General features: G+C 43.2%; 1 protein-coding gene across 1 annotated transcript in view; it reads right to left on the bottom strand.

Annotated features, from left to right (window-relative positions):
- Positions 1-7,195, bottom strand: part of LOC141082292 (uncharacterized) — a 987,535-nt gene that overhangs the window by 132,325 nt on the left and 848,015 nt on the right. The gene's annotated exons all lie outside the window — the stretch shown is intronic.

The following is a 7,195-nucleotide window of genomic DNA, read 5'->3' as shown; positions in this document are numbered from 1 at the left end:
GTACCTCTTGAGTCCCGATACCTCCCGGTGTACCTCCATCTTCCTCCCATGGGCGCTGCCATCTTCCAAAATGGCGGGTGCATGCGCAGTGCGCCTGTCGAATCTGCCGGCTGGCAGATTCATTCATTCATTCCAGGTACATTTTGATCACTGTGATAAACTCTATCACAGTGATAAAAATAAAAAAGTAAATAAACCCCCCGTTTATCACCCCCATAGGTAGGGCAATATAATAAAATAATGAAAATATATTTACCGCATATACTCGTGTATAAGCCGACCCGCGTTTAAGCCGACCCCCCTAATTTTGCCACAAAAAGCTGGGAAAACGTATTGACTCATGTATAAGCCGAGGGTGGTATTGCACAAGGGTTAATGGTGGTCCAAGAAGATGCTCCATAGATAAATACTCCCCATGTGCTGCTGCACAAGGGTTAATGCTGCCCCATAAGATGCTCCATAAATACCCCCATATGCTGCTGCACAAGGGTTAATGCTGCCCCATAAGATACTTCATAAATACCACCCATATGCTGCTGCACAAGGGTTAATGCTGCTTCATAAGATGCTCTATAAATACCCCCATATGCTGATGCACAAGGGTTAATGCTACCCCATAAGTTGCTACATAAATACCCCCCATATGCTGCTGCACAAGGGTTAATGCTGCCCCATAAGATGCTCCATAAATACCCGCCATATATTGCTGCTGCACAAGGGTTAATGCTGCCCCATAAGATGCTCCATAAATTACCCCATATGCTGCTGCACAAGGGTTAATGCTGCCCCATAAGATGCTCCATAAATACCCCCATATGCTGCTGCACAAGAGATAATGCTGCCCCATAAGATGCTCCATAAATACCCCCCATATATTGCCACTGCTGCTGCTGCAATTAAAAAAAAATGACATACTCACCTCCAGGTGCTGATTTCGCCGCTTGCTCAGGCCTCCGGCGCTGGCAATATTTACCTGTCCCGCTCCATGGCCGTCCACCACTCTGTCTCCTGGGTCTCTGCAGTGACGTTCAGCAGAGGGCGTGCACTGACTACACCATCGCGCCCTCTGCTGAGGGTCACAGCAGGAGGACCCGGAGACACAGCGATGCACGGGGATGGAACGGGGACAGAATATTGCTCTGCCCCATCATACTCACCCCCTCCTGGCACACGGTCTTCTCTGCAGCCCCTGCTTCTCCCTCAGTCTTCTTCCTGCGTTCAGCGGTCACGTGGTACCGCTCATTAAACTCATGAATATGCGCATATTCATGAGATTAATGAGCGGTACCACGCAACCCTGAATACAGGCACAGGAGACCTACGGAGAAGCGGGGGGGCTGCAGAGACGTGCCAGGATGGGGTGAGTAAGATCTCTGACACCCCCGCCGACCCCCTGATATATGACTTGCGAATAAACCGAGAGGGGGACTTTCAGCCCCAAAAAATGGGCTGAAAATCTCGGCTTATTTGCGAATATATACTGTATTTTTATTTTTCTGTTAAAGGTAGGGTTAGAAGTAGGGTTAGGGTTAGAATTAGGGTTAAGATTAGGGTTAGGGGTGTGTTGGGATTAGGATCAGGGTTAGGCTTGTGGTTAGGGTTATGGTTAGGGTTGGGATTAGGTTTAGGGGTGTGTTAGGGTTGGGATTAGGGTTAGGGGTGTGTTGAGGTTAGGGTTGAGTTGGAATTGAGGGGGTTTCCACTATTTAGGCACATCAGGGGGTCTCCAAAGGCAACATGGCGCCACCATTGAGTCCAGCCAATTTTGCGTTCAAAAGTCAAATGGTGCTCCCTCCCTTCCAAGCCCTGACATTGTGCCCAAGCAGTGGTTTACCCCAACATAAGGGGTATCAGCGTACTCAGGAAAAATTGCACCACAGCTTTGGGGGTCTAATTTCTCCTGTTACTCTTGGGAAAATGAAAAATTGGGGGCTAAAAAATTATTTTTGTGGAAAAAAAATTATTTTTTATTTTCATGGCTCTGCATTATAAACTTTTGTGAAGCACTTGGGAGTTCAATGTGCTCACCAGACATCTAGGTGGGTTCCTTAGGGGGTCTAGTTTCCAAAATGGTGTCACTTTTTGGGGGTTTCTACTGTTTAGGCACATCAGGGGCTCTCCAAATGCAACATGGTGTCCGATCTCAATTGCAGCCACTTTTGCGTGGAAAAAGTCAAATGGCGCTCTTTCCCTTCAGAGCTCTACCGTACACCCAAACAGAGGTTCCCCCACACATATGCGGTATCAGCATACTCAGGACAAATTGCACAACTTTTGGGGTCCAATTCCTCTTGCTCCCCTTGGTAAAATAAAAAAATGGGGGCAAAAAGATCATTTTTGTGGAAAAAAAATGATTTTTTATTTTTACGGCTCTACGTTATAAACTTCTGTGAAGCACTTGGGGGTACAAAGTGCTCACCAACCATCTAGATAAGTTCCTTGGGGGGTCACTTGTGGGGAGTTTCTACTGTTTAGGCACATCAGGGGCTCTGGAAACGTAACATGACGCCTGCAGACCATTCCATCAAGTCGGCATTTCAAAACGTCACTACTTCCCTTCCGAGCCCCGATGTGTGCCCAAACAGTGTTTACCCCCCACATATGGGGTAAAAGCGTACTTAGGACAAACTGGACAACAACTTTTGGGGTCCAATTTCTCATGTTACCCTTGTAAAAATAAAAAATTGCGGGCTAAAAAATCATTTTTTGAGGAAAAAAATGATTTTTTTATTTTCACGGCTCTGCATTATAAACTTCTGTGAAGCCCTTGGGGGTTCTGAGTGCTCACCACACATCTAGATAAGTTCCTTGGGGGGGTCTACTTTCCAAAATAAGGTCACTTGTGGGGGAGCTCCAATGTTTAGGCACATCAGGGGCTCTCCATATGCGACATGGTTTCCGCTAACGATTGGAGCTAATTTTCCATTGAAAAAGTCAGATGGTGCTCCTTCCCTTCCGAGCCCTGCCGTGCGCCCAAACAGTGGTTCCCCCCCCACATATGGGGTTTCAGCGTACTCAGGACAAATTGGACAACAACTTTTGGGGGCCACTTTCTCCTTTTACCCTTGGGAAAAGAAAAAAATTGTTGCTAAAAGATCATATTTGTGACTAAAAAGTTAAATGTTCATTTTTTCCTTCCATGTTGCTTCTGCTGCTGTGAAACACCTGAAGGGTTAATAAACTTCTTAAATGTGGTTTTGATCAGCTTGAGGGGTGCAGTTTTTAGAATTGTCACTTTTGGGTATTTTCTGCCATATAGACCCCTCAAACTGACTTCAAATGTGAGGTGGTCCCTAAAAAAAATGGTTTTGTAAATTTTGTTGTAAAAATGAGAAATCGCTGGTCAACTTTTAACCCTTATAACTTCCTAACAAAAAAATGTTGCTTCCAAAATTGTGCTGATGTAAAGTAGACATGTGGGAAATGTTATTTATTAACTATTTTGTGTCACATAACTCTCTGGTATAACAGAATAAAAATTCAAAATTTGAAAATTGTGAAATTTTCAAAATTTTCGCCAAATTTCCGATTTTTTCACAAATAAATGCAAAAATTATTGGCCTAAATTTACCACTAACATGAAGTCAAATATGTCACTAAAAACAATCTCAGAATCACTAGGATCCATTGAAGCGTTCGTGAGTTATTACCTCATAAAGGGACACTGGTCAGAATTGCAAAAAATGGCCCGGTCATTAAGGTCAAAATAGGCTGGGTCATGAAGAGGTTAATTAGTAGTGCAGACAAATTGTCCTAGACTAAACTCAGTCTTCAGACGGCCCAATATGTACCACTCAGGGAAAACTTACCTGCTCCAAAGATCATTAGCAGCTTCTAACTAATGGCCATGCTGCGGTCTGTCAGGGAATGAGTGCAATATCGGTATAAAGACTAGGGATATGTGCAGTCATAATGTCTGGGAGATCTGTGCCATTATTTAGTATGAATATGGAAATTATCTCTGAAAGGTAAGTGTTCCCTGAGCGGTATATACTGTATTATCACATACTATCTATTCCTGACACTGGAGTGGCTTATAAACTTACACAGTATATAGTTTGAGGTCTGGGGTCACCCAATATGTGGCTAGTTTTCTGACTGTTTCGGATAACATGATACATGATTTTAGCATTTTCTTCATCTACTCCCGCTTGAATATAGTTCAATATTAAATTGTCTCCTGATGAATGAATGAATCAATCAATCCAATAGAATCGTAGAGTTGGAGGGAGCTCCTGCTCAAAGGATTCGCTAAATCATCCCAGACAGATGTCTGTCCAGCCTCTGTTTGAAGACTTCTACTGAAAGAGAACTCACCACTTCTCGTGGCAGCCTGTTCCACTCATTGATCACGCTAACTGTCAAAAAGTTTTTTCTAATATCTAATCTGTGTCTCCTCCCATTCAGTTTTATCCCATTGCTTCTAGTCTTTCCTTGTGCAAATGAGAATAAAGATGATCCTTCTACAATGTGACAGCCCTTGAGATATTTGTAGACAGCTATTAAGTCTCCTCTCAGTCTTCTTTTTTGCAGGCTAAACATTCCCAAATCCTGCAACCTTTCGTCATAAGACAGGGTTTGCAGACCGGTCACCATTCTGGTCGCTCTTTTCTGAACTTGCTCCAGTTTGTTGATGTTTTCTTAAAATGTGTCGCCAAAAACTGGACACAGTATTCCAGATGAGGTCTGACCAAAGAGGAGTAGAGGGCAATAATGACTTCACGTGATCTAGACTATGCTTCTGTTAATACATCCTAGAATTGCATTTGCCTTTTTTGCTGCTGCATCACACTGTTGACTCATATTCAGTCTGTGATCTATTAGTATACCTGTCTTTTTCACATGTGCTGTTGCTTAGCCCTATTCCTCCCATTCTGTATATGCTTTTTTCATTTTTATTGCCCAGATGTAGTACTTTGCATTTTTCCATTAAAAACCATTCTGTTAGTTGCTACCCACTGCTCCAGTTTATTTATATCTTTTTGAATCCTCTCTCTCTCTTCTCTAGTATTAGCTATCCCTCCTAGCTTTGTGTCATCAGCAAATTTAATCAGTTTACCCTCAATTCCTTCATCTAAATCGTTGATAAAGATGTTGAACAATACAGGGCCCAGGACAGAGCCCTGTGGTACCCCACTTGAGACATTCTTCCAACTGGATGTGCAGCCATTTACGACCACTCTTTGGGTCCGATCACTAAGCCAGTTATGAATCCACCTAACAGTTGCCTTGTCCATTCCACACTTAGTCATTTTTTCAATAAGGATTGTGTAAGATACTTTTGTCAAATGCTTTGCTGAAATGAATATTCATTTTTCTTAAGTAGCGGCACATGTGACCGCTGGCAGCAGCAGGAAGCCGGTGGCTGACACTGCGCGCTACTGAAGAGGTATGAATACTCACCGCAATCTCCGATGAACAGTCCCGGTGAGTACTCCGTCAGCTGAGCTCTGCTTGTGAGCAACGCATGATGTCCCTGCCATGTGCTGCTTACAAGCATAAAACAGTTGCTGGCGTCGGAGCAGGATACTGTGAAGGAGCGCCGGGTAGGTAAGTGTAATTATTTTTTTTTTAATGTTTTCTGATGGGGCCATGCATACCAGGACCGGGATGGGGGCCAATGAATACCAGAATAACAGTGGGGCCCTGCATACCGGGACAACTTGGGGGCCCTGCATACCAGGATAAAGATGGGGCAATGTATACCAGGATAAGATGGGGGCCCTGCATGCCAGGATAAGGATGAGGGTGATCATTCCTGCCAAGATAGGGAAGACGGATCCATGTATACCAGGGTAAGGATGAGGGGGCTTTGTGTATCAGGATGGGGGTGAGGGGACCATATATACCAGGATAGGGGATATTAAGTACAGAATTGACCACATTTTTTGCTTTAATTTTTTTCCCCTAATTTCCTCCTCTAAAACCTACGTGCATCTTATAGTCCAAAAAATACAGTATATATATATTTTTTTTTCTCAGTGAACTCATTCCTCATGTTTGGCCTCAATAAAATAAAAACACTCATACTCCGATGGTGTGCCGGCTCCACTTCTGCGGTGTTGAGACTCACTGTCCCGGGGCTTATGTGAGGTTCTCACATCACACGAGCCCTGCACCCAATCACCGGCAGCTTCACTGTTCCTTCAGACGTATTGAACATCAGCATGAAGCCAGAGCTGCGGCTGCTCTCTGACGGCCTCTTGATGCTTGATTTGTCCGAATGTGGGGACAGTGACGCCAGCGCTGATTGGGCACAGGGCTCACATGATGTAAAAACCTCAAAAGAGCCAAGAACACAAGCGCCAACACCACTGAAACGGGACCAGCATGGGAGGTTTGTATAAGTGTTTTTATTTTAACAGGACCAAACATGAGGAATGAGAAGGGGTTGTCCAACTAGTTGTCAACCTTTTTATCAAAAATCCCACACAGAGAAGTCATTATTATACCTAGAGCATGAGAAATGAATTACAGGAAAATCGTATTTTGTTGACCTTCAAAAATAACTCAGACGGGGAGAACCTATATATATTATTCAGAAATTGTACAAAAACATGATGCACGCGGCGTGCGTTCAAGGATGGAATATAATATGGGAGTTTTATAGGATAAATTCAAGGTGAGAATATTATATGGGAGTTTTATAGGATAAATTCAAGGTGAGAATATTATATGGGAGTTTTATAGGATAAGCCAAACACCAACAGAACATAAATGACCCAAAACAAACATTTATAAGTAAAAATAACTCCTCTTTATTAGGTAAAGTATATAAGAATTGCACCATTTTCCGATACCCGTCGGGTCTCCATTTTTCATGATCTTGGGATGGATGACGGCTTAATTTTTGCGTGCCGAGCTGACGTTATTAATGATTCCATTTTGGTGCAGATAAGATCTTTTGAACACCCGTTATTGCATTTTTGACCCAAAAAACCATAATGCTGGCGTTTGGGCTTTTTCTCGTTACGACATGTAGCGATTGGGTTAATTCTTTTTTTATATTGTTGGAGAAGGGATTTCTATGTCTCCTCGGGTATAGCTCAGGAGGAGCTTTTGCCTAGGTACCTAGGATTGGGAGAAATAAAAAGAGAGACACAGGTTGCTTGTCTTTCAAGTAAATCTCCTTTATTGGGAGGGTCAGGCTGGATCTTTTATAGCTCGTCAGAAAAGGAAATGAACAAATATGGAC

This window comes from Dendrobates tinctorius, unplaced genomic scaffold (genome assembly GCF_039654945.1).
Source record: "Dendrobates tinctorius isolate UK_male_01 unplaced genomic scaffold, ASM3965494v1 ptg000017l, whole genome shotgun sequence".
Lineage (NCBI taxonomy): Eukaryota > Metazoa > Chordata > Amphibia > Anura > Dendrobatidae > Dendrobates > Dendrobates tinctorius.
Note: the sequence above shows the minus strand (reverse complement) of the source record. Positions and strands in the feature narration are given on the sequence as shown.